At 45.2% G+C, this 26,414-nt stretch overlaps 1 long non-coding RNA gene across 1 annotated transcript; it reads right to left on the bottom strand.

Moving 5' to 3' along the window:
• LOC113448237 (uncharacterized) lies at window positions 1–25,753 on the bottom strand. Its single transcript, XR_015744851.1, has 4 exons — window positions 25,578–25,753; window positions 8,209–8,273; window positions 3,846–3,921; window positions 1–474 (listed from the first exon to the last, which is right to left on the bottom strand). It is a non-coding gene; the product is annotated as an uncharacterized LOC113448237 (long non-coding RNA).
• Window positions 25,754–26,414: the final 661 nt, after the last annotated feature.

Genomic DNA, 26,414 nt, shown 5'->3' with positions numbered 1-26,414 from the left:
GACCAATTGAAAAAAGGAGCCCACTTCAAACGGAAGCATCTCCTTCTACTATGGAACAAAACCATCAACCATCTCATTGAAACCTGGCTTCCAGTATCCTTGTTATGGCAAGGCAAACACCTGTTTGGGTAGATCTGATTCCCCTAACCTACCGTGAGGTAACACTGGTGTTCAGTAGCTGTGGAGCATCATTGTGGTGGGAAACTGTCCATGGAGAGACGAGTTGGTTGGTTGCGCAAATATTGTCCAAAAAGAAATGGGAGAAACAGAGCACTTTAGCTCTATTCTGTGGTGCCTAGGCTCCCATCTTTGAGCATAATGCAAGTAATATCCAACTTTGTCAACTTTAAGACATGCCGGCTGAGGAATTCTGGGAGTTGAAATCCATGAGTCTTAAAGTTGCCAAGTTCGGTGATCCTCGCTCTAATCCTACAGAACATGGATTACTAGGATTTGCATGAAGTCAAAAAACACCTATTCTCCAAGAAGAAATCAAAGAGATTAGCAAACATAGCCAATTCCGGAACAGGGATCTTAATTTCACAACCAAGCTGGTGCTAATCATTAACACAAACTCTTCTGTCTCGAACTCCAAATAGTTTTTTAAGAAATGGCGAGGGAAACCACATAAATTAGATCCTCCGGATACACAATCATTGTATGATTTTCTCATTCATTGGCATGCAGTACAAGGCCTTAATGGTGCATGCAATGACAAAATGATGTCATCTGAGTGATGACATTGTGACACACTCACTGTGCCTCATTTTATGACCCATGTGACACTGTTCCTCCCTCCCCATGCCTCTATGACTAACTGTCTTGTTCCAGTGAGCAAAATAAACCAGATTTTGATTTTAAAAAATCTGCTTTTCTCCCTGACTTCAGATGTAAAAGGTGTTTTTCCAGAAGAATACACACAATGATATTTTATTGAGAAAAATAACAGTTCCATAATATCTAACCTATTTACATATTTGATGTGGATATTTGAACTTTTTTAGGGGGCAAAGGGTGGGTAGTTTCATATTTTAAAGAGTGCTAGCAGCAGTGGTGAGATTCAAAATGTTTTACTTCTGGGTCTGTGGGCGTGGCTTGGTGGGTGTGGCAGGGGAAGGATACTGCAAAATCTCCATTCACTCCCCACCCCACTAACCTGCTTTTCAGCTCCGTTTTCCTGTGCAGGGCAACCAAAGGAGACCCAGCCAATCAGCTGAAACCCGGGAGGCAGAAAATAGATGAGGGCGGGGCCAGTCAGAGGCGGTATTTGCCAGTTCTCAGAACTACTCCAAATTTCCGCTACCGTTTCTCCAGAACTGGTCAGAACCTGCTGAATATCACCGCTGGCTAGGAGACTAGTACGAACAAACCACTCCTTACTTTTGAGTAAGGTGGGAATAAATGCTATCCCCCAGATTCTTAGCAGGCTAGGCGCTAAGCAGATAGAGGACAAAGAAGGGAAGGAAAAAAAATAATAATTTGAGAATGCAGCCTAAAAGTCTCATTTAGTCACAGTCACCTCCTGATGAGGAGTTCTGGAGATCTTGAAATTTTTCTCGCTCTTTTGTGACAGTTTGGAAGGCCTAATAAAAATACTGCCCCATTTATTTAAAAGATAACACGTTGCTGAAGCAGCTATGCTGGGGTTGTGAACTGGCTATTATTAATGTGTGCCAACAAGGAACAGGGACATCAGCAGGTGAGAAAGAGGTTATAGGATGTGTACTGTACATTGGTTGATAATCATTTACATTTATTCTGAATCCACATTTTGAAGGCTTGGGTTTTGCTACAAAGGAGCACCAGTGGTGTCTGGAAAGTGTGGTCAAAATGACCAAGATAGCAACCACAACGTTGTGATCAACACTCCACCTGATTTTTAAGTGCATCACACCTAAAAAGAAACAGGTGGAGTTATGTTTCATACCATTGTGTGACTATATTGGCTTTTGTAGAGACATACCTGCAGGCTTCCCGGGATGGCATAATTTCCCTTGTGTACTGCTAACCAACATCTTGAAGCACACAAGCTCTAGGAATATCAGATGTAGATATTTTTTAAGCCTTGCCCTATAAAACAATGTTTCTAAACTCTGGCAGCTTTAAGATGGCCAGACTTAAACTCACATAGTTTTGTAGCTAGGGAAATCTGGGAATTGAAATCCACAAATCGTAAAATACTTCTTTAAGGTATTTTTAGGACACACCTTCGCCATATCCTATTCTCCAAAGCCCCTGAAGGCAGGACAAGAAGCAATGGGTGGAAACTAATCAAGGAGAGAAGCAACCTAGAACTAAGGAGAAATTTCCTCAAAGTGAGAACAAATAACCAGTTGAAATCTTTTCTCCAGAAGTTGTAAATGCTCCAACACTGAAAGTTTTTAAAAAGATACATACTGGATAACCATTTGTCTGAAGTGGTGTAGGGCTTCCTGCCTAAGCAGGGGGTTGGACTAGAAGACCTCTAAGGTCCCTTCCAACTCTGTTATTCTATTCTATTCTGTCCCTGCAAGATGTCCTATTAGAATGTAAGACCAGCATGTGCCTAGTATTCCTAACAGATTGACCGGGATTGCAACACACTACTATAAAATATGCAGAATTTCCAACTGTGTATGGATTTTAAGAATATATAAGTATAGTGGTTAAATTCACTAATTCTAATCTCCCCCAGCATTTACAATACACGTTTCCTCCTTTTGTTCATAAATAACAGCTATCTACTTAGCATCATGGAGTTTCCTTGACTTTGCCTCAATAGTGGCAAATATACAACATTTAGGAAGACTAAAAACAGAATTAAGGGTCTATTAGGCAGCCTAATTTTGTGGAGGTAGCCTCTCTGTTTTTTGGAAAACTCAGCTGCAAATGAATGAAACAAGAATTACTACAGGTACTCCTTGACTTACGACCGATTTTAGCGACTGTTCAAAGTTAGGATGGAGCCTGAAAAAGGGACTTATAATCCACATTCAAGCACCCCAGCCCTGCAGTCACATATTGGTAAGTCCTGGACTTACGACCACAATTCAACCCAACACTTCTTATGCTAAGTTTTTGTCAGAGTATATTCATGAACAGGAATACTGCATGATAACAACGTCAGCCAATGAATAGGCATAGCAACTATGTCAGCCAATGAAGACTGTTAGGAAACTGAAACTAGAAGTAGCCTAGGCGTGGCTCTATATTAAGCTCCGAGTCTTGTCTATTGGAAACAAAACTGCTTCTCTCCTCTGCTGTGTGTCCTGCTGAATTAAAGTGAAACTGATGTGTTTCTGAGCTCCTGAGTTGCTATTCTGCTCTGAACCTGTAACATGTCTGCTTCTGTTTGACTTTGCTCCATGTGGGAAAAATCTACAACTGGTATTGTAAAGTTTACTTTATATATTTATAAAAAAGTTAAATGAAGCCTCAGCCATTTGTGTTTACTTTTTTGGTGCTGAGTTTACGCTGCAATACTCTGAACAGTTTTGCCCCATTTTACGACCTTTTCTGCTGCAGTTAAGACGAGTCACTGCAATTGTTGAGTTAGTAACACGGTTGTTGAGGGAATATGGATTCCCTATTGACTTTGCTTATCACGTGATCAAAATTTGGGCGCTTGGCAACTGGCATGTATTTACAATGATTAACAGGATCCTGGGGTCACGTGATCTCCTTTTGTGACCTCCTGACAAGGGAAGTCAGCTTAACTTAACAACCATGTTACTAACTTAAGAACTGCAGTGATTCACTTAACAACTATGGCAGGAAAGGCAAAAGAGGGCAAAAATGTACTTAATAGCTGTCTCACTCAGCAACAGAAATGTTGAGCTTGATTGTGGCCGTACATTGAGGATTACCTGTAGTAGGGATTCTTACTCTGGATTCCAAAACCCCATTGACAGTCTCTGAGCAGATCTCTGGAGGTTTGTGAACCTAGATTAGAAAAATTATTACAACTTTATTTTTTATTAACGTCTAACTAAAACGTAGCTTTTCATTCAATAATGCATGTAAGCATGGGTGGGATATGACAGGGTTAACTATCAGTTCGATGATTTATGAGGTTCAGTGATTTATGATGTGCTTCCCTGCATGCACTTGCATGCCTGTAAATTGTCATCAGCATGTTGCGTGCAGAGAAGCAGCCTTTGAAACAGCCCTCTTTTCCTGCTTTTTTAACTGCAGCTGTGCCTTGCATGGCAGCTGAAGTTGAAAAATCAGGAAATAAAGGTCAGGTAAGAGCCAGATGGGAGGGTGGGAAAAACCTCAGCAGACATAGAACCAGTTCTAAGTCTGCTGCTCTTCAGAGCTACCGGTTCTACAGAGGTGGACAGAACCAGTAGAAACCCACCCCTGTATGTACGCAAGTAAGTAAATTGTGGTCTCTGGACTCCAAAATTTTTTGTTAATTTCAATAAATCTCACCACCTAAAATTATTAAGATTTTTAAAAAACAAAGCCCAAAACCAAAACACACTTAATCACAATAAAATACCTTTTCCCGCTGAAAGTGTGCAATGTATACAGTCAACAATTTGCATTTCAAAGGTTCTTTTGTACTTAATAGCCATATAATCCATTAATATTTTGATGACCGTATTTGAGCATAATTGGTTTCCTTTGTAATATAATCTTTTTTTAAAAAAAATTATTCACTGAAACATGCTTTTCTGAGAAGCTTTCAAAGATGTTTGGCACAAAAGTTTAAGGTTCTTGAAAAATAGCCCTGTTTTATGAATTTATCCTAGAAATCATATTTGACTTGTGGGATAACATGCCTCGCATACACCGAGTCCTTGTTGAGCCAATCTTGCAGAAAAGAAGGCAAGAAAAGAAGGAATTGAGATATGCTGTTAACCATGCGCTGTTTGCTTGAAGTGTCTAGTGCAGAAAAAGGTGAATTTCGTCAAAGCATCGTAAGAACTACGCATCCTGGTTCTGTTTAAGCCCGTGTGATTCTATAAGCACAGCAATCCCAATACGGGTAATCCTCGACTTACAACAGTTCATTTAGCAACCTTTCAAAGTTACAATGGCACTGAAAAAGTAACCTATGACCGTTTTTCACATTTATGACCGTTGCAGCGTTCCCCATGGTCATATGATCAAAATTCAGATTCTTGGCAAGTGGTTCATATTCGTGGCGATTGTACGGTCCCTGGGGTTGTGATTCGCTTTTGCGACCTTCTGACAAGGGGACAGCCAGATCCACTTTAACAACCCTGCTACTAAGTTAAACAATTGCAATGATTCAGATAATAGATAATCAGAGTTGGAAGGGACCTTGTAGGTCATCTAGTCCAACCCCCGCCCAAGCGGGAGACCCTACACCATTTCTGACAAATGGCAGTCCAATCTCTTCTTGAAAGTCTCCAGTGATGGCACAACTGGATCCCACAACTTCCGAGGCCAAGCTGTTCCATGGGTTGATTGTTCTCACTGTCAGAAAGTTTCTCCTTATTTCCAGGTTAAATCTCTCCTTGTTCAGTTTCCATCCATTGTTCCTTGTCTGGCTGTCGGGTGCTTTAGAAAATAGCTTGACTCCCTTCCTCCTCTCTGTGGCAGCCCCTCAAATATTGGAAGACTGTTATCATGTCTCCACTGGTCCTTCTCTTTAGTAGACTAGCCAAGCCCAGTTCCTGCAACCGTTCATTGTACGTTTTAGCCTCCAGTCCCCTAATCATCCTGGTTGCTCTTCTCTGTACTTTTTCTAGACTCTCAACATCTTTTTTATAGTGTGGTGACCAAAACTGGATGCAGTACTCTAGGTGTGGTCTTACTAAGGCTTTATAGAGTGGTATTAGTACCTCACTTGATCTTGACTGTATCCGTCTGTTAATGCAATTTAGGATTGCATTAGCTTTTTTGGCGGCTGCTGCACACTGCTGGCTCCTATTTAGCTGGTTGTCCACTAAGACTCCAAGATCCCTCTCACAGTTACTGCTATTGAGCCTGGTTTCACCCAGGACTTTAGGCAAGAAAGACCAAAAGTACACATATAGACTGGGTGAAACCAGGCTCAATAGCAGTATTGATTCGCTTAACAACAGTGGCAAGAAAAGTCGTAAAATGGAGCAAAATTCACCTAATTAAGGTTTCACTTACCAACATAAATTTGGGGCTCAGTTGTGGTTGTAAGTCTAGGACTGCCTGTATTTCAGTCATTCTAATTGCTACTGGCTTAGCTTCTCAGACCTCTCAAGAGCCCAAGGATTTTGTCTTTTCTTATTTCCAGTTGGGAAAACAGCGAGTCCAGCTACGTTCTATAGTACACCACTTAAAAAAATTAAAGTAAGACAACACGCCCTTTCACAAGGATTGTGGTTGTAGGTTTTTGCATACAAATTAGCCACTTCTGATCAAATGATACAGCTTTCACGAGGCTCCAGACAATTAAGGAAAGTGCTGAATTATCAGCTCGATGGTTATTCTCTTTCAGAACAGGCAAAGATGTCCAACCGTTTGAAATGTGTAGCAGGATAACATGGAAATTTTCTCGCATAGGCACGTCATAAGGATTGCAAAAGGAAATAAGTGATCTGATGGGGAGAAACGATCTTGTACTAAAGGTTCTTCCTTTTACTGCTTTTCATAAGTAAACAAACTCAGTGGAGATCTCACTCTAGCTTATATGGTGACCAGTTCCACATACCCAACTTTTGTGAATTTTCCTTTTTTTTTTTTAATTATTCTTTTGCCTATCTGGGCCAGTGAAGTCACGGAGAAAAAAGCAGAAAACATTGATAATATCGTAAGAGTAATCTCAAATTAACGTTAAGCCAGGGTGGGCAATTATAGCCCCCTTTACGACCTGTGGACTTCAATTCCCAGAATTCCTGTGCTCAAGAATTCTGGGAGTAGAAGTCTACCGGTCGTAAAAGGGCCGTAATTGTCCAACTTTCTGTTAAGCAGTTATGGGTCATTTGAGCTTCATAGGCAACCAGCATGGAGGTAGAACCGTAACAGTAGCTCAACATACAAGCCCTGCTTGCAAATAGTACCTTGCATCACCTGTTTCCATTATAAAGATATAAGAGTGTTTTTGTGTTTCAATATCTAAGGGGCAGCCACAAAGAAGAGTGGGGGGTCAATCTATTCTCCATAGCATCTGAAGGCAGGACAGGAAGCAATGGATGGAAACTAATGAAGGAGTGAAGCAACCTAGAACTAAGAGGTTTCCTGACAATAAGAACAATTAATCAATGGAACAGCTTGCCTTCAGAAGTTATGGGTGCTCCAAGCCTGGAGGTTTTTAAGAGGCTGGACAACCATTTATCTGAACTGCTATAGGGTTTCTTGCTTGAGCAGTGGGTTGGACTAGAAGACCTCCAAGGTCCCTTCCAACTCGGTTATTAAGAAGTTGCATGTGGCAGGATACACATTTCCTCTTCCTTTATTCCTTCCTTTTTAATTGTGAGATCATGGCCTCAGACTTCACAGGGCTCCATATTTTTTTTTTTTAAAGAACGGGAAGATTTAAAAATAATAATGGCACTTTAACGCATTCAAGATAAAACTATCTTTCAAATGTTGCGGGATTATGAATGTTTCAGATTTGGGGGGTTGGGGGCTTTTAAGACGGTCTCTGGCATTCTTCTTCTTCTATAGGTTGCATAAATGCCAACATGCCGTCCATCCTCAGGACACTTAAGTCTTCTTTGGTGCAAGCATCTAATTACGTTCAGGCATTGCAACTAAGTACAGCAGGATGAAGTGAATAATTTTGATAGCCCTTTCTGCTTTCCTGCCTACCATATTTCCCCCGTCCCCCCACAAGAACCTGATACTTACAACATCATTTTAGCTTCATGTATTTGGTTTGTGTAGGTGTGTACCCATGCAGAGAGGCCCACATTTTGAGTGCACCTGCAGGAAAAGCATTCTCACTAAATTAGCAGGAGGGGCTACACATTCTGAGAGCCAAGATATCACAATACAAACAGTCTTCCCCTTACGATCATTCCTTTAACAATCATTCAAAGTTACGATGGTGCTGAAAAAAAAAAAAAGGACTTACACCCAGTCCTCGCACTTACGACTGTCTCAGCGTCCCCCACGGTCATATGATAAAAATTGAGACACTTGGCAATCGACATGTATTTAGGACAGTTGCAGTATGCCAAATGATTTCCGACAAGGGGTCTCAATGGAGGAAATCCAAACTGACTTAATAACCACAGCCACACACACAAAAAAGTCATAAAATTGGGCACAACTCACTTAATGACCACACCGCTTAGTGACAGAACTTCCAGTCCCAATTGTAGCTGTAAGCTGAAGGCTACCTGTAGAGGGAGAGAGAAAAAAACGTCTTGTTTACGGTACTGATCTCTCCATTATTTCAACCATTTCAAAATTAGCCCACTCTGAATTGCCCCCCAAAAAAACTTTTTTAAAAAAAAGTCCTTTATTTTTCTCAAATGCTGTTCAGGCAAAAGGAGAAAAAGAAGTTATATGCGCTTGTTTCTCTGCCCTGTTTTGTTCTAATGTTTAATAAAATTAAGCAGGTTTTGTGAAGAGTTCCGAATATTTGCACACCTTGTGTTGGAATGTTAGACTAATTGGGCATCCCAATATCCCAGTTCAGATTTAACTCTCCTTTCCAAAGGAGCTCTTTCCATACGGCTGCCACAAAATTATTAGGATTTGAACTCGATTCAAAAATGATTTTATTTTTTAAAAAACACAGAAGCAAAAATGACTTTTCACTGCCCAGTAAACAGACTTGTGACGAATGTGCCCTCTTTACAACCTTGTTTTTAATCACAAAATGAAACAGAATTTCTCAGTCTGTGAATATTTAAGATCACCATATCAATGCACCTTCAATGGGTGAGGTATACATAGAAGGTATACAGTGTACTTTCAATGTGTAAGGGGTACATTTAGGAGCCCAAAGTGCTCCTATTTCTCCCTCATGTTCCTGAATTAATAAGGAAAAGCTAATAAGGAAATATTACTTCAAATAAGCTTGCATTTTAGAGTACAGCCATTGAAAAACAGGAAACACATCTGTTCCTCAAACTATTTCTAAGTTTCCATTGTAGGCAAAAACCCAAACCATGGTTTAAAACTGCAGTGGCTTCCTTTCCATAAAACTTTTTCAGCCCGAAGCCCAAATAAAATCACTGTAAGAACACGTCCAATGTCTGAACCTGGTCAGTTTGCCTATCTATTCCAGCACTTTCTCGACCTTGGCAGATTTGAGATGTGTGGACTTCAACTCCCAGAATTCCCCAGCCAGCCATGACCAAGGTTGAGAAACACGGATCTAATCGAATACTTTCTGTCTTAGAGAAAATCTGAGGTCTAAGGCAGAGGTCTCCAACCTTAGCAACTTTAAGACATGTGGACTTCAACTCCCAGAATTCCTGAGCCAGCTTTGCTGGCTGAGGAATTCTGGGAGTTGAAGTCCACAAGTCTTAAAGTTGCTAAGGTTGGAGACCCCTGGTCTAAGGGGAAAACTTTTCCCCCAGTACTTCAATATCATCTGGGTTAGCCCCTTATGTTCTGCAAGCAAGGGAAATGCACTCTCATTCAGCTTGGGCCACTCCCTTGCTGGAACCTGAAAAAACATTGTGGCATGCTTTAAGAGTTACATAAATCAATCCAGAAAGAATTGCTTTGCTTTTAGATCTGTGTGGAAGTGTAAAAAGGCAAAGCAGGAAGAGCTGTGCTAGTAGAAGGCTTGAAACTCTTCTCTCAAATCACTTCCAAAGTGTCCACAGTCCTGAAGCAAGGTCAAATAGAACACTAGGCATCTGTAAGTTATTATGCTTTTTCCAAAAATGTGGTTGAAAATTAACGTGAACAGCTTCAGAGAGCTTCAAAGCAACTGAAAATCGCAAAGATGGCAACGTGAGATCTTCGCCTCCTCACTTTGAGAGTCCAGACACTCTACATCCTTGACCTTTATCAGCATTTTGCCTCGGTCAAAAACACAAACACGCCAGCTTTGCTTGCTGTTTTCGTCCCGGTGAATATCTGGATTGGAATAAATAAAACCAATTTCCATCTCCAAATGATCTGGAGTTTTAAAACCCCAAGACAGGGATCATATGCTAGGGTTGGGCAACTTTCTGTCCCACAAACAGGAAGGCCTGTTGGCTTGCACTCATCTATGGGCAACCTGCTTAACATTTCAGGTGGTCCTTCTTCTAGCCCAGTTTCAAAGCATCATTTTGGTTACCTGTCCTTATGCAGCTGGTAACTTCAATCAATCAGAATAGAGCTGAAGGGCCCTTGGAGGTATTTTAGTCCAGGGGTCTCCAACCTTTGCTGGCTAAGGAATTCTGGGAGTTGAAGTCCACAAGTCTTCAAGTTGTCAAGGTTGGAGGCCCCTGTTCTAGTCCAACACCCCCCCACGCCCCATTCAAGCAGGAGACCTTATCCAATTTGAGACAAATGGTTGTCCAGTCTCTTCTTAAAAACCCCCAGTGATGAAGCACCCACAACTTCTGGAGGCAAACTGTTCCACTGGTTGACTGTCCTCACTGTTTGGAAGTTTCTCCTGAATTCCGGGTTGCTTCTCTCTTGGATTAGTGTCCAGCCGTTGTTTCTTGTCTTGCTTTCTGGTGCTTTGGAAAATAAGCGGACTCCTTCTTCTCAAATACTGGAATACTGCTATCCTGTCACCCCAGTCCTTCTTTTCTCTAGACTAGCCATACCCAGTTCCTGCAACCGTTCTTCGTATGATTTAGTCGAAATCATCCTAGTTGCTCTTCTCTGCACTTCCCCTCCCCCAAAATAAGAGAATCTGCAGAATCTATTTTCAGTTTTTAAATATGAGGGGAGGGATAGGACTATTCTTACTTAAAATCCAGACGGCCGCATTAAAACCATGGATGCAGGACAGCAGGGAATTGGGGTGAGCCTATCACAGTGAGAGGGTTGAAAATGCAAGTAAGCAGGGCCACAAAGGAAATTCTCTTTATTGAATGGGGCACTACCGTGTCCAGCCAAGGAAACGAAGAGAACTGCAGAGCAGTAAATCTATAATAGAGAGTAATTGCTTGACTTTTAAGTTGGGTGTTAAAAAAGAGTGGGAGGTTCTCTTTCATCAGGTAAGGGACAAAAACTATTTTTATTTACCATTGCTGACCCGCAAATTATTCATCATGCAAATTGAATAAATAACACAAATCATATGATATAAATTGAAATAATAATAATAATAATAATAATAATAATAATAATAATAATAATAGGAGGAGGAGGAGGAGGAAAAGGAGAAATTGCAGTTTCTTGCAATAACATCAGCAGAACTACAAAAAATAGCACTACTCAAAACATCGTATATTTTAAGAAGATACTTGGCAGATATCTAGGATGTTGGCAACTACCCGTATCAACCATCAGCACCAGTCAATGATATTCATGATACATTTTTAAATGTTCAGTTGACTGAGTTTCATGTTTAATGAATAAAAGAGATAATAATAATAATCAGCTGAGCAGTGTATATCAAACACAGGGAAGGGAGTTTGAGTTCTCTTTCATGGATTTTTTTAAAATACATTGCTTCATTTTTAGATTGTGTTCCAGGCAGTCCTCGACTTACTGACTGTTCAAAATTACAGCGGCACTGAAAAATGTGACTTCTGACCGTTTTTCACAGTTACAACCTTTGCAGCATCCCCTTTGCAGGTCATGTGATCAAAATTCAGGTGCCTGGCACCTGGTTCCTAAGTACAACCGTCACTACCTGTAATGAACTCTTCTAGCACCCTAAAAACATTACAGGACAAGTTCTCTGCCCCATGATTTTTGTTCCAGGGAATGGCGCCCCACAAAATTTTATGACATACTATATTTTAAGAGGCTGCAAACTCCTGTTTTCCTCCGCGACAGATTAACCTGGCTACTTTTTCTGGCCTTCACACTGAAGGATCAGGAACACGAACTCAAAAAGGGAGGCTTGGTGCAAATTTAGCTTGTTAGGGCTATTTTTTCATTAACATTGGGCCTTGTTCCCCAGACAAGCCTTGATGGAAAGAACAAGAAAGGAAAAGGAGAACTAACTTGAGAGAACAGGAGGTTTCTGAAAAGGCTGGGGAGCACAGGTCATGGGCGGGTGGGGGTGGGGACTCAACAGCCCCCCCCCCCACTCCAAGGTCTGCACCAGCCAGGGAAGAAGACTGGGGAGGGGGCCAAGGGAGTGAAAGTCTTCTGCAAGTGATCAATTCACACATCCGGCAGGAAGGGTGGGGGGGAGAAGCAGCAGGGGGCAGTGGAAAAGGACAGAAAAGGGGGGAACCTGTGGGGCAGGGGAGAGCCTTTTGCAAATGAACAGCTCAGAACTTTGCCAAAGGTGACTGTCTCTTCTGAAGTGGAGGGGGGGAAAAAACCCGAGGAGGAAAGAACAAGGAAAAAGAAGGGGGGTGGGGGGAGGAACAAAAAGGAAGACAAAAGAAAGCCCGCTCTCCAGACTGGCCCACCACCGGTACAGGACATGTTCAATGGAGCTTGGCTTCTAGTAGAAAAGCAGACACCCCCCCCCTCCCATTCTTGGACCCATTAGTTAAAGAAACGCCTGGCCCTTTACAAAATTCAGCTTATGCAGAGAGGCCTCGCTTTTTCCTGGGTTGGAACTAGCGAAGGAAAAAACCATGGGGCCTTCTTAGTGGTGGGGCCTGCTCTCTGGCGGCGCGTCTCTTTCAAATACAGGGAGTCCTTGAACTTTAACGTACTGAGCAGATTAACAGAGTTGGAAGGGCCCTTGTAGGTCATCTAGTCCAACCCCTTGCCCAAGCAGGAGACTCTACACCATTTCTGACAAATAATCCAATCTCTCGTTGAAAATCTCAAGTGGTGAAGCTCCTACAACTTCCGAAGGCAAGCTTACAACAGTTTGTTTAGGGACCGTTACAACGGCACTCAAAAAAGTGACTTACGGCCATTTTTCACACTTACGACCACTGCGGTATCCCTCAAGGCCACAGGATCAACGTTCTAAAGTCAGATTGGCAACGGATTCATATTTATGATGGTTGCAGTATCCCAGGGATGTGTAATCCACCTTTTGCAACCTTCCTGACATGCAAAGTCAATTGGAGAAGCCGGATTCACTTAATAGCCATGTTACTAACTTAACAACTGCAGTGATTCACTTAGCAACCGGGGCAAGAAAAGTGGTAAAATGGGGCAAAACTCACTTAACCCATGTTTCGCTTAGCGGCAACGGAAATTATGGGCTCAAGGGTGGTCTTAAGTCGAGGAATACCTGTATAAGCAAGCTCTTTTTCTCTCGACTTTCCCTTCTAGAATTGGCTCTATTTTTTGTTTTTTTTAGGAAATACCTGGAGAGCAAGGTGGCTTATGAGGTAACAGCTATTGCTTAAGTTCTGCTCTCAGATTTGAAGCTGGCTTGTAGCTTTGACTTAATACTAGCAGTAACAGCGTCAGCTACTATTAACAGTAATTGCTATAGTTCTTTTTGTTGCAATCCTTATATGAATCCTAGAAAAGTTTGCGAATAAATAATCTGAACTCTAGGGTTATGAGGGAGAATAGTAATAAAGATAATAAATAGATAGATGGAGGTGATAGCCAATACACTCACATTCACACATACATCACACACACACATATGTACACAGAGAGAGAGAAGGGCGAGGGGTGATTGATAGGTGATAGAGACAGAGATGATAGATAGATGTTGCAATTCTTATATGAATCCTAGAAAAACTTGTGAATTAATCAGAATTCTAGGGATATGAGGGAGAATAGTAATAAAGATGGATGGATGGATGGATGGAAAGATAGAGGGATGGATGGATTGATAGATGGATAATCGATAGATATGCAGACAGATACAAGGGATCACCTTTGCCTCTTGGACCAGTTCCCACATTAGCAATTTCTCTGAAATAATAAAGGAAGGAAATATAACAACTGCTAGCAATGAATGACAAGGCATTTTCCCCTCTGGATTTATTTATTTTATTTGTACCTTGCCTTTATTATTTTTTACAATTAACTCAAGACAGCAAGCATAACCAATACACACCTTCCTCCTCCTATTTTCTTCACAACCACAACCTCGTGAAATGGGTTGAGCAGAGACAGGACTGGCCCAAAGTCTCTCTCTCTCTCTCTCTCTCTCTCTCTCACACACACACACACACACACACACACACACACCACTGGCTTTCATGGCTAAAACAGGATTTGAACTCACGGACATCTTTGCTTTCTAGCCCGGTGCCTTAATCACTACAGCAAATGGGGCTTTGGTTAATACCAACTAATTGAGCTAATCTGTAAGGTACCTCAATTGCACACATAACTTTCTCCTGCTAAGCTGCTGTCTGTTGTGTTACAAAGGGAGATTCTGTTTTATCCTAATGGAACAGCAGCAAGAACTTTTGTTTCCACCCCTGGGAAAAAATAACAGAATGAAACAAAATAAATAAAAATAAAGCTAGAGCATTTAAGCCTTCTTGTTAGGATTATTTCAGGAGGACGGTGTCTTTCCACCTGTGTCTTTGTTGGGAGAACAAAAGTACATCACAGCTTTTTTCCCCCACTGCTGTTAAAATCACACCTGTGAAGAATCCTTTCACTTTTCCATTTACCCGGAAAATACTGTAGAAAGAGGCATTGGCCTCTCTACAGATAGTCCTCAACTTACGACCAGAATTGAGCCCAAAATTTCCACGGCTAAGCAAGACAGTTGTTAAGTGAATTTTGCCTTATGTTACAATCTTTCTTGCCACCGTTAAGTGAACCACTGCAATACTTACATCCGTAACATGGTTGTTAAGGGAATCTGCCTTCCCCATTTTGACTTTCCTTGTCAGAAGGTCTCAAAAGCAGATCCCATGACACTGCAACCATATAAATATGAGTCAGTTGCCAAGCATCTGAATTTTGATCAGGTAACCATGGGGATGCTACAACAGTCGTAAGTGTGAAAAACGGTCATGTCAACTTTTTTTCAGTTCTGTTTTAACTTTGAATGGTTGTTAAATTAATTTGTTTTTAAGTCGAGGACCACCTTGATTTATACAATATTTGCGAGAGCTGAACTAAGTTAGGACTGGCTTTCCTTCCAGTTAAAAAGTCCCATAGCCCAACTTTTAAGGGGTAAATATTTTAAAGTTCATATCTCATCTCTCTTTTTCCTTCCCTACTTTTTCTCTCCTTTCTTTGAGGGCTTAACTGACAACCCTTTTAAATCAAAGCAGCTACTGCTTATTGTCAGTGGGTAGTTTTACATGACATCCCAACATTTGTTAGAGTAAAAATAGGTACACTAAAAAAAAATAAATACATGTGCTTTATATTTGGGAGAAGAGGCAGGGACTAGAAATGGCTTCTGGTGAGGCCCATAGCTGGACCAACAGGCAAAAGAAACTTTGCTCTGCTGGTTTCTCTTGCATTTAAAAACAAACAAGATTTAGCTCTGGAATAATTGCCTCTGTATTATGCCTAGCTGGTCCCCAAGCAATCTTATTTAGCCAATTGCGAAGGCCATGACAGAAAAGCAAACTGGTCAAAAGTAAACCCAGAAGCATAATCTGACACCTCCACTCCCTCCTACGCCTTTAAAAACATAAGTCTGAATTCCATTGTTATCTGCAGTAAGTCTAGTCAGTAAGAAAATAGGAAGCGGTTGAAAAGTATATTTCTAGTTTTTATAAATTCACCGTCCTCGTTCCAAGGCAGTAGTTGATTTGGGACTTTTAGCCTTTAAAAAGAAAAGAAAAAAAAAAGATGATGGAAAAAAAACTTGAACTTTTCTTGCTTTTCGTGCTTTTAAGACACAAAAGAATCGGAAAGGGATTGTGTGTGTGTGCGCGCGCCGTATGTTCACGGGTTGTGTATGTTAATGGCTCAAGAGAACTGGAAGCCGAGATGCAGGGGGGGGCTAAGGTCCAGAGTTAGGCAACACGGATAGCTTACTGACGTTACAGGAACGGAAGAAGAGATCCTGTATGGAAGAAGAGATCCTGCATTCGTGGGATCCACTAAGTAAAAATGGAATAGAAGAGTTTTAGCAAAGTTGATGAATGGGAGCGGAAAGAGGAGTGAGGGGAGTGAGGGCTGGGCCTGGAAGGGTTAAGGGGGAGCTGAAGCCTGTGTTAGGCCTTGTTGCCATGGCGGCAGACTGTCTCACTGGCACTCCCTGACCCCTGAAGGGGGATCTTGGAGGGGGGGGGGAAAGGCTGAGACACAGACACTCCGGGCGGAGTTGGGGCAAAGCCCCTGGAGAATCAGTCTAGCACCTGATACTACAACAGTAAAAGCAAAGCCATAACGCCCCCCCCAGCCCCCTGCCCACACCTCTCTCTCCCTCCCCTCCTCTGTATGTGTCTATGTGTCTACGTATAGGTATAAAAAGAGAGCGTGTGCATGTGTTGCATGCATGATAGCTGGCTGGCAAACACCCGCATGCAGCCAGGAAAGGCTTCAGAGCCGGGTGGAAGCTCATACAGTGATTTGCAAGGTTATATATGCATGCTACCCACTGATGCAGACAAAGGATAACAGGGAATGCATACATGGCTGGTTGACGGGTGCACAGCCACAGATGAATGACAAGGAATTACAGGTAAAAATAAATAAATAAATCCATGTGCAAAATGCAGGGGGAAGTGCCTGGTGGGCTGTAATGCTTCTAACACAGTCCCAGGCTGCAAAAGCACGGCCCCACACAGAGGTGATCCTGGCTCTTGAACTCCCACACCTCTGGGGCAAATGGTACCTACATTCCCATGTTCAATGGTAGATGAAAGGCAGGGCCAGTAAAAGAGCTAAAAATCTGGCCACTCAAATAACTGAGCCAAGATCAGGATAGGGGATAGCAATGTAGCAAGGAATCTCAAACACCTCCCGTAATCTATTGCAAATGCAAGACAGAAATTCTGGACTTTCCTCCCTTGTCAAATGTAGATCTTCCACACATTAAAATCCACCTGGTTAATTCCTCCCCACACCAGTCTTTGGCTTGCCTTTTTTAATCAAGCCATGTTAGACATTTTCTTACACTCAAACTGGACAAGAGGACCATGGGACTGCTTTTCTGATTTCCATTCTTTTAAATTCGGTAAGGCTGCCTGGAATCCACTGAGTTTCAGGGGATTGATAAAATTGCATTAAGGAACAAATCAAATGTCACAAAGGCAAAAAATAAAGGCCCACCCTATCACTTTGCTTCTTGACACTCACTGTGCAATAAATTGTGCATGGTAAGTTCACACTATTGTGCTTATGTCACCCATGTAGCACTCTCACAGCCACACACTATGCTAAGCCATGTTTGGTTTAGTCGTGGTTTGCAGAATACGCCACGATTCACCTGAGTTTGCAAAACATGCTGAAACCTAAGTCCTGGTTTTCAAACCATTACTATGCTCAATGAAAGCCAAACCAAACATATTATGGCTTGAGGTATCTGCAAGCAAACAACCAAGCTCAGAGGGCTTAAAAGGACTCCCATGCTTGAATCCTGAACTAAATATATTCTGTATTGGTATGGTACAATATGGCTTGGTGCGTATAAACCTGGTGCTTTCCCAGGTCTTACGAGAGAGGCTGTGACCAGAAACCTTTTTTTTTTTTAATAAATGTGGATTCTGACTTTCAAAATCTTCCCACACAATCTCCCTACCCTGGGTAGGAGGATGCTATCTCAAAGGAAGTATTCTTAGAAAACCCATATGCAACAATGATTCTGCTCTCGGCTTCACAAGAATCTGGACTTTGACTAGAATGCTCTATAGCAGGGGCATCCAACCTTTGCAACTTTGAGATCTATAGACTTCAATTCCCAGAATTCCCCAACCAGCCAAGGAGAATTCTAGGAATTGAAGTCCACAGGTCTTAAAAGTTGCCAAGGCTGGATGCCTCTGCTCTACCAATATTTTAAACAAGTTAATGGAATCTTCTAGGTTCAAAATCCTGTGGCTTTTTAACTAGGCTGGTTATTTAAGTACTATTTAACTGGGCTGACCTGGTTTATGGGAAATAAGGCCCCAGTACCAATGTCCAATTCTTCTGCAAATTATTCAGACAGTAAGGCTCTTTTTCTCTCCAGAAAGCAATATCATGTCACTATTCAGTTTTGACGACAACATTAGTTAGCTGGTTGCCAGTGGAGAAAACAAAGTTATGATGGGAACTTCGTTCAAATTTCTGGAAAACTGAGCAAAAAGCCTCTTGATCAGAAAAGCCATATTGTTGTTGTTGTTTTTAAGGCAAAAGTACTTTATGGATGGCCCCACACCGCAGCTTGCCAAACCATTGTTTGCGGAATAAATCACAATTAGCCAAATGCACACATCTTGCTATGTCATAAACTGTGGATTATAAGCCACAATGGCTTATGTATGTGGAGCAGACAGAGTGAAAAGCAAACAACCCCTTCTGGCATAGCATGAGGTATGAAACCGGGCACTGTGTCTGAGCTAAGCTCAAGCAAGGGAATCCTTTCTCCACAGGTATTAACCAGCCCCTTTAATAATAACCAGATGGGATGGCTTGAAACAGAGCTTGCAGCTTTCCTGGTGTGTATATTTAGCCAGTGTAAGGAAGCTCATCCACTTCAACAGGTAATGACACTAACATGAGCAGGTACTGGTGATGCAGTAATCATAATGCTGGGACTCCATGCCTGTAGCAAGACACCTGATGTCTACAGAACCAGCAGTCTGTTTCCTCTGCTCCCCCATGACCAAACCATCATATGCCGTCCTTTCTCAGCATTGTTTTCCATAGGTGTTGGAGGCCCCATTCCGTGCCAAGATGGCTGAAAGTTGGGAATGCTGTGCAGGAGCCCAACACGTCCAGAGAACAAAGATGGGGAAAGATGGCATCTGCGAAAGGAAGCACCCCAACAGTCCTGTTTCAAGAGAACTTCCCTACCATCTGGTTCCAGGCTTAGCGCCATTAGCACCGGTATTGCCCCAAACAGAGGAGGAAAATCTGGAAGTCTTATTTGGTGCACCTAATCATATGAATATATACCCCAGATTATGCTTTGCTAATTACAGTATTTTTCCTAGCTCCACATTATCTCCTCTTCAGTTGTTCAGACAACCATAAAACCCTGATTTCCAATTAGAAACACTTTGGCATCCCTACAACCTCAGGAACAGAGACAGCTACCATTCCAATTTAAGGTCCTTTTTATTTTGCATGAAAGCGTTTTTTCTGGGGGGGGGTGGGGGGTGGAAGCTGGTGCCTGGGACTAAACTGGGAAGAGAAAAGGAGCAACCAGGCATCCTTCAGGGAGGCTTCTCTTCACAGAGAGGTTTTTATAATATAAAACCCAACAATTAAACTGTTCCCCTCTGTTTCTGCCCTGCAACTCCCAGACGGTAGAAGGAATTTAAAAAAAGGAAGAGAAGCTTTGGCAGCCTTTGCAAACATGAGGCCTAATATAAAAAAATGTTTATTTGTAAGAAGAGAGAGATCTTTTGGCCTTCTCTTTTAGGGCCATTTCTTCCAATACTTGACCTGATATTTATTGTTAAGAGAAGGATATTGTTTTTTTTTCCCCCTAAGCTACGATCTGCAAATCACCAACTATTGGGAGGAAGAGAGAAGGAAAACCCAAGACAGTGCTGTAGTAGTTCTTATGCATATTCGCTCCCCCCACTTCTGTCTTTCTATCAGTTGCGAACCCAGGCCAGGGAGGATTTAAAACTAGGAGCACATACACTCTCTCTTCATGGTGTTGCTAACACTAGGGACGTGAAGAGGCATCCCCGAAGGGTGTGCAAGCAAGGAAGATGGAGGGGGGGTCATGCTGCAGACCTCATCTGGCTATGTCCAGCATGAGCTGGCAGAAACGGAGCACATAAAACCTGGTGGAAAATGGTGCAGTGGTAAAAATGGATGAGTACAGGCGGATGAGAAAGCAAATACCCGAGGACAGATTGTAGGCTCGGGGATGGATAAAAACAGGCGGACGGTAGGAAGGTTGAAGGCTAAAGAATGAATAAGGATTAGTGGGAGGACCGGGGGGGCTAGTTAGAAGATGCTGAAAGAGATCAGTTCTTATAAGGGAGGTGGGTGAACGGGGGAGACACGGAAGGCGGTTTCTCGGTTGCGATGGGTGTGAATGGGGAGACAAAGGTGGAGACGAGGAGATGGTTGAACTGAAGCAATTGGTGGACGTGCTTTACGGTAATGTCTGCGTTTCAGCCCAGACGGAGAAACGGGAGGCAAGCGTGCCATTTATTGTACACCGGCCATGATGTTCGGACGTGGGGCAGATTTCAACAGAGAGGCACAGACGAAACCTACGTCTTCGCTGTGGGGACTCCAGCTTTCAGCTCATGGCTGTGAGATAAGGCAACCCTTCCCGCCGCATTCCTTAAATCTCCTTTCTTTCGCCAGGTCTCCAACTAATCTTCCTAATAGGAGGTAGAATAGATGAGAAAACTCCATTTCTGCAACCGTCACCCACATGTCACCGGGGGGGAGGCGGGGGGAGGGGGCTAGAAAGGACTGGCACGGTAGCTTCACAGATCCAGAAGGCATCGGTGGTGGCTGTGCTTTACAACAAAGAGAAACGTGAAACAACCCTTGGCACCTTCCACCGAATGAGAGCTTTGTCCCATCTTCTGTAAGCACAGAGATGGACAGGGATCACTTCTGGGAAACTTAAAAAGAAAAGGTAGGAAGACTGAGAGATAGTGAAAGGATGACGAAGAGGAGGAGGAGGAGGAGGAGGAGAACAGCCAAGGTGATAAGACTGGCGCAATATTTCTCTTCCTTCCCATCTCCTCCCCCTACTTCCCACCCGCAGGTTCCTACTTGGTTGCAATTTCTCCTTACTCGTTTCACCCATGAACATACAACCCGTTGCAGAGCTGGTCAGGAGGTCAAATTCTGGCTCTATGAGGAGCACGAAAGTACGGGTGGAGGCAGTGCTGAGACTGTCAAAGACTGCAAGCTTGTATTTCTCTAGGTCGTGGGGGGTGGGGGGGAATTCGACTCTGCGTGCATGCTTTGCAAAACCTCCAGCAAACAACCTCTTGGCCATACAGGTATGAGGGTCCCAAAACACGTCTTCTCCAAAGCCTGACATAAAAGCATACCCTGTGTACACAGCACATCTCTCTCTCTCTCTCTTTTAACTCAATTACAATTTCCGGTGCCCAAGATCTGGCCTCAAAGCATTAAGTAACAAGAAAGCTTATACAAACATACCAATCAAATTATATATATGGGCAGCGATAAATGAGCGCTTGGGTTTCCATAAGTAATGCATACATGAAGGCTCGTACCACGCACACATCAATACATCAACTGTTAAACCCGACAGGAGAACATGCTACCTTTACAGGGGGGAGGCAGTTACTGTATTTAATCCAAACTAATCCCCACTCGCCACCTGCATTAAAGACGAAAGATGCCAGAGATCTTTTCTTTTTTTGAACTTTCAGCAAACGAGTATGCCTATTCTTCTATAAAGGCCTGGATAGATGGCACAGTCATCATCACCTAGGATGGGGAGGATAATCTTTTGGGAATCAGACATTGCTGTGAACTCCTTCTTGGGTGGGGCAAGGCTAGAATTATTATTTTATAACATTGCCTTTTCTTAACTGCATACCAATGATTTTTAAAGCTTATGCTAGGACCGTTCTGTACCTCTCCTCCACCTGCCTACTCCTCACCTGGTATCTCCAAAAAGAGAAAAGGGGATGATGAAGGCCACGTAGTCCGAGCTTTCAGCTTTTCTGACCTAAAAGGAGCTGACAGAAGGAAGATATAACGTTTAAGGGGCCAGTCTGCATTTCTGTGAACAAACTATGGAAGCCAGCACAAAGAGGGTGAAATTCACACGAGCGATGGGGTCAGAAAGAGGAGCACTGATAGAACTCTGTGAGAATGCCAAGAAGCACCTGCCTGGTGCACACAGAGATAGGAAATGCTGTAATTTAGGAACACCAACTGGGTCCTGAAGGAACGTGGTTAGGAGACATGATCATTTGTTCCTACTGGGTAAGATATCCTCATGACGCGGGCGATGTTCTTCTCAAAAGTGACGGTGCAAGACAGATTTCCCCGAGGGCGGGGAGCCCAAAGACGATGTCCCTTGCTCGCTGGATGATGCCCCACCCTGGAACATTTGAGCAGAGGCTGTCTGTGCAAATTCACGCATGCGCAGAGCAGGAGCTGGCACCTCTGATGAAGAACATATGCCTCCGTAGCCTTGGACTGCAGATGTGTTTATGAACACGGGTTCACTTTCCGGAGGGTGCATGCATGCCATGCCATACTGTGTGTGCATGCATGCGCCCATGTAATACGCTGCCTCTCTTATGGGGAAGGGAAGGAAGGAAAAAATAAATAAAAAAGGAGAGGCCGTTTGGGAACAGCCAGGCTTCTGGGCAGCAGAAGAGCAAAGCTTCGTGTCGTTACATAAAGGGACACGAGCAAAGGAGGACGAGACAGCGTCTCGCAGGGCTCCCCTCCCCGTTTATAGCCCCTAGACCTTGCTCTGCTCCTAGACAAACTGATTTATGCCGAGGCGAAACTCTGCCAATGAATGGAGGCTACGCGGAGAGAGACCCCTGACCTCGCCCGTGACCTCTGACCCTGTCTGGCTTCACAGACAGGCTGCAGCTGGGTCTCTCCCCCTTGACCCTTTCATTCCAGACCTGCCCTGCCCCACCAAGGAGCCCCGCCAGACATTAACCCTCGGAGTGCTGCATCTCTCTCTCTCTCTCTCTCCTTCTTAGTTGCTCTGGGGGGGGGGGATGGGGGGGGAGAACCCCAGCGGAGGCCATCAAGACTCGGGAATCCTTAACCTGAGCTTAAGCTGCACCCAGGCGGAGGGGTGGCTGCATTTTTTATTTTTATTTTTTGCAAGTGGAGATTTTGTGTTCAGCAGCAAATCTACCCCCCCACCCCCACCCCCACCCATGCATTTTGAACCCTGGGCCACCTGATTCCAGCAGCCCTATGCTTTATCCTAATGTCAGCTGCGCCTGCCTTCTCTGCCTTGTGAGATTATTCAGTCTGCCAAGTTCCAGTCAACACACACTGAAAAAACATACAACTCCACCCCCCATTTGAACCCCAAGCAATCTCTGCTATTTCTCTATCTCTCTTTTTTTTTTTTCCTGGACTACTCCTCCTCCTCCTCTCCTGTCGCACTCAACCTCCGCTCCTCCTAAATCTCAGCCCTTACTCGGCTCCACGCAAAAGATCAACATCCCCAGCCTGCCAACCCCCCCACCCTCCCGGCACCCCCTCCCCTCCTGCCACCCCCCCTCTTCTCCTCCTATTCTAAGAAAGACAGGTTAGGGGCAACAAGTAGTAGCGAAATGTACAGTCATTGGAGATGGGGAGGAGGAGGAGGGGGGGAGGATGGAGCTCCACTGCCCCCCCCTTCCCCCATTCCTGCCTGCAACTGCAGAGAGGTGCATCTTGGGATGAATAAATTACACGGGCAATGGAATGGCAAGCACAATTCAGGGACAGGGAGCGAAGACAAGCAAAAATACGGAGGTGGGGGGAGAGGTTTGAGAGAGAGAGAGAGAGAGAGAGAGAGAAAGAATCACCCCTGGCTGCATTAATCTCCCCCCCCCCCTTTTTTTTTTTAAAAAGGCAGCATCCCAATGGTCTGTCACTCAGGAGGTCAAAGGCATAATCAGATAATAACCTGTAATTGCTCGAATTCCTTTGCAACCGTCATTTATTAAAAAAATCTTTTTAAGGTCCCAATTCCGAAACCTTCTTCCTCTCCACCCCCTCGATAACCCACCCACCCCCCTTTCCACCTCCTAAAAAGGAAGGGGCACCTATTTTCTCCTCTCTTTCTCTACATACACCCCCCCCACCCCAGCCCCCCAATTTCCATCTCTTTCTTCCCACTGCAGTCCGGGAAGCACCTATTTCGGATTCTTGGCTTATTTCCTTGGTGGTGGGCAGGGGGGTGCAGGGGGTGGGTGGGCAGTTTTCTTTGCAAATCTCACATTTTGGTTTCATGCGGGGCAGCCAGCTTATGGCTGAAAACAGGCAGGGGGGCTTTAGGGGGTTGGAGGAAAGGGCTTCAGAGCCTTAGGCACAGCTTTGGGGGAACTTCCTCAAAGGAAAATCCAAGCAGAAGCCCCCCTCCCCTCCCCATATTTGCTCCAGACTGGGGGAGGGGGGGGTGGGGGAGAGAGAAAGAGAGAGAGAGATGATTCTTTTTTAAAATAATAATAATAATAATAATAACGAACCCGGGTGCCCTCTTAGCCTTTATAGACAGCCTCAACTTCCTTCCTTCCCATTATCTGCACTGCCGCCAGCCACCCCACCCTGCTCACCTACCTGATCCGCTGGGAGGAGGGACTGCAGTGGTCCATCCTACACCCCCCCCCCCCCATACACACACACACACACACACACACACACCATGTAGAGCTCCCACAAAGTGTGCATTGTGGCGGGAAGATGAGGAGGGGGAGGAGAGAGATGCAAAAGAACAAAGAATGTGTGTCTTTAAGGTGCAGGGGGCCAGGAGTGGGGGAACAGGGGGCTGCCTTGTAATTCTGGAAATGTAGGGAGAGACCCTCCCGGGGGAGGGGGAAGAGGAGGGGGGCTTCCCATTCTCTCTTCAAACTTGACCTCTGATCTGCTTCTCTTTCGTTCTCTCTCTCTCTCTCTCTCTCTCTCCTTCTCTCTCTTTCCAGCCCTGCCATCATTCCGGACTTTTTTTTTTTTTTTTTGCACAGGAAAATACAGAGTGCAAGAGGGCTGAGTGGAAAGGGGCCCCCGCAGGGGAAACGGGGAGGGGGAAGAAGAAGAAGAAGAAGAAGGGGGCGCTCTGGCCAGCCAGGAGCTGTTGCTGCACCTGCAGGGAGGGAAAGTTGCCACTCTCTCTGTTCTCTTTGCATCTAGGTATTAGCCCTCGCCCACCCACCCACCCCAAATTCAGAGAGGAGATTCCCCTTCGGGTCCAAGGAATGAAGGGCAAAGGGTGGGCGAAAGAGGGGCTGCGTGGGGGGGGCGGCTCAGAGAAAGCAGCCGCGTTTGCAATGCACTTGCCCCGGGGTTGCAAGAGGAGTGGGTGGGGGGTCTGAGAGAGAGAGAAAGCAGCCGCGTCTGCAACAGAAGGGCCAGGGGAGGGAGGGGGTGGGAAGTTGGGGTTGGGGGAGGAGAAGCAGCCCAAGAAGGCGATCTCAGATTCTTTCACTCTCTCCCCCCACCTCGCCCCCACCCTATTTAAGAAACCAGAAAGGAGGAATCCCCCAATTGGGGGTGGGAGGGTTTGACGGTGGTGGGTATGACAGAAGCCGGGGAGGGAGAATTTGGGGGTGGGGGGTGGGCTGCCTTAGGCCCCTGGGGTGGGAGGGTGAGCGTAGGGTGGGTGGGGGGTCCGAGACGCGGATCTTCCTCGTGGGAAGGGGCCGGAGGGGCGGGGGGGGGTGTCTACCGGTGGGACGACCCTTGCTCTAACTGAGCCCCGCGGGCAGAAGGAGGTTAGCCAGCCCGGGAAGGGAAGGCAGGAGGCTGCTGGGTGGGGGGCGACGGCGGACGGGTTCCCCCCCACGACGACCCCGGGGAAGAAGAAGAAAAGAAGGGGCGGCGCAGGGCTCCGCCCCCCAACCTCTGGATGGCGACCCTCGCCGCGCACTCACCTGCAGGGTGCCCGAGCCGCCGCCGCCGCCTCCTCCTCTTCCACCGCCGCCGCCTCCTCTTCTGCGTCTCCACCGGCAACCAGAGCAAGTCTCCGGGGCCCGCCAGCGCTGCATGCTGGGACGGCCTCTTTGGGGGTGCTGGTGATGTCATTGGTTGGAGAATTGGTTGGGAGGGGGGAGAGAGGGGGGGGAGGCAGCGGGCGGGATATGAGATGTCCCCCCCCTCCCGGAAAAGCGGGGCGGGGGGGCGCGTTTGGGCAGCGAAGAAAGGAAAAGAGCCGAGCCGAGCCGAGCCGAGCCGAGCCAGGCAGCCGCCGCCGCCGCCTCCCTCCTTCCTTCCCTGCCTCCGGCTGGCGGGTTTAACCTTCGCCGCCGCCGCCGCCGCCGGGTCGCCAGAAGCCAGCCGTGGATCGGCCAGTGCGGGATCCGTTGCAGCTGTTTCCCCCCACCAGCACCCAAAGTCCGTCCGCAATGCACCCTTCTAAGCCAGCGGGGAGGGTGGGTGGGTGGGTGAGTGAGTGAGTTGGGGGCTGCCTGCTGCCCTCCGCAGCCAGCCGGGAAGAAGGTTGAGTCTGCCCGGGGTGGGGGGCGGGGGGTGGGAAAGACTTAGAGGATCAGCCGGCTGGATCCAGTCCCCGGGGGCTTCCCCCCTTCTCCCCCCGCTTCTCCTCCCTCCATTCCCGGGGTCGCGAGGGGGGAGCGACGAACCGAGCGATAGAGCATCTCGAAGCGAGGGTGGGTGGGAGTTGAATTGATAAGGGGGGGCGGGGAGGCTCAGCGATCGATGCTGCTTTTTTCCCGCCCACCCCCCACCCCCTCCGAATTGGAAGCCTCTGG

This window comes from Pseudonaja textilis, chromosome 10 (genome assembly GCF_049901715.1).
Source record: "Pseudonaja textilis isolate UNSWEBS1 chromosome 10, rPseTex1.2, whole genome shotgun sequence".
NCBI classification, from domain to species: Eukaryota; Metazoa; Chordata; class Lepidosauria; order Squamata; family Elapidae; genus Pseudonaja; species Pseudonaja textilis.
Note: the sequence above shows the minus strand (reverse complement) of the source record. Positions and strands in the feature narration are given on the sequence as shown.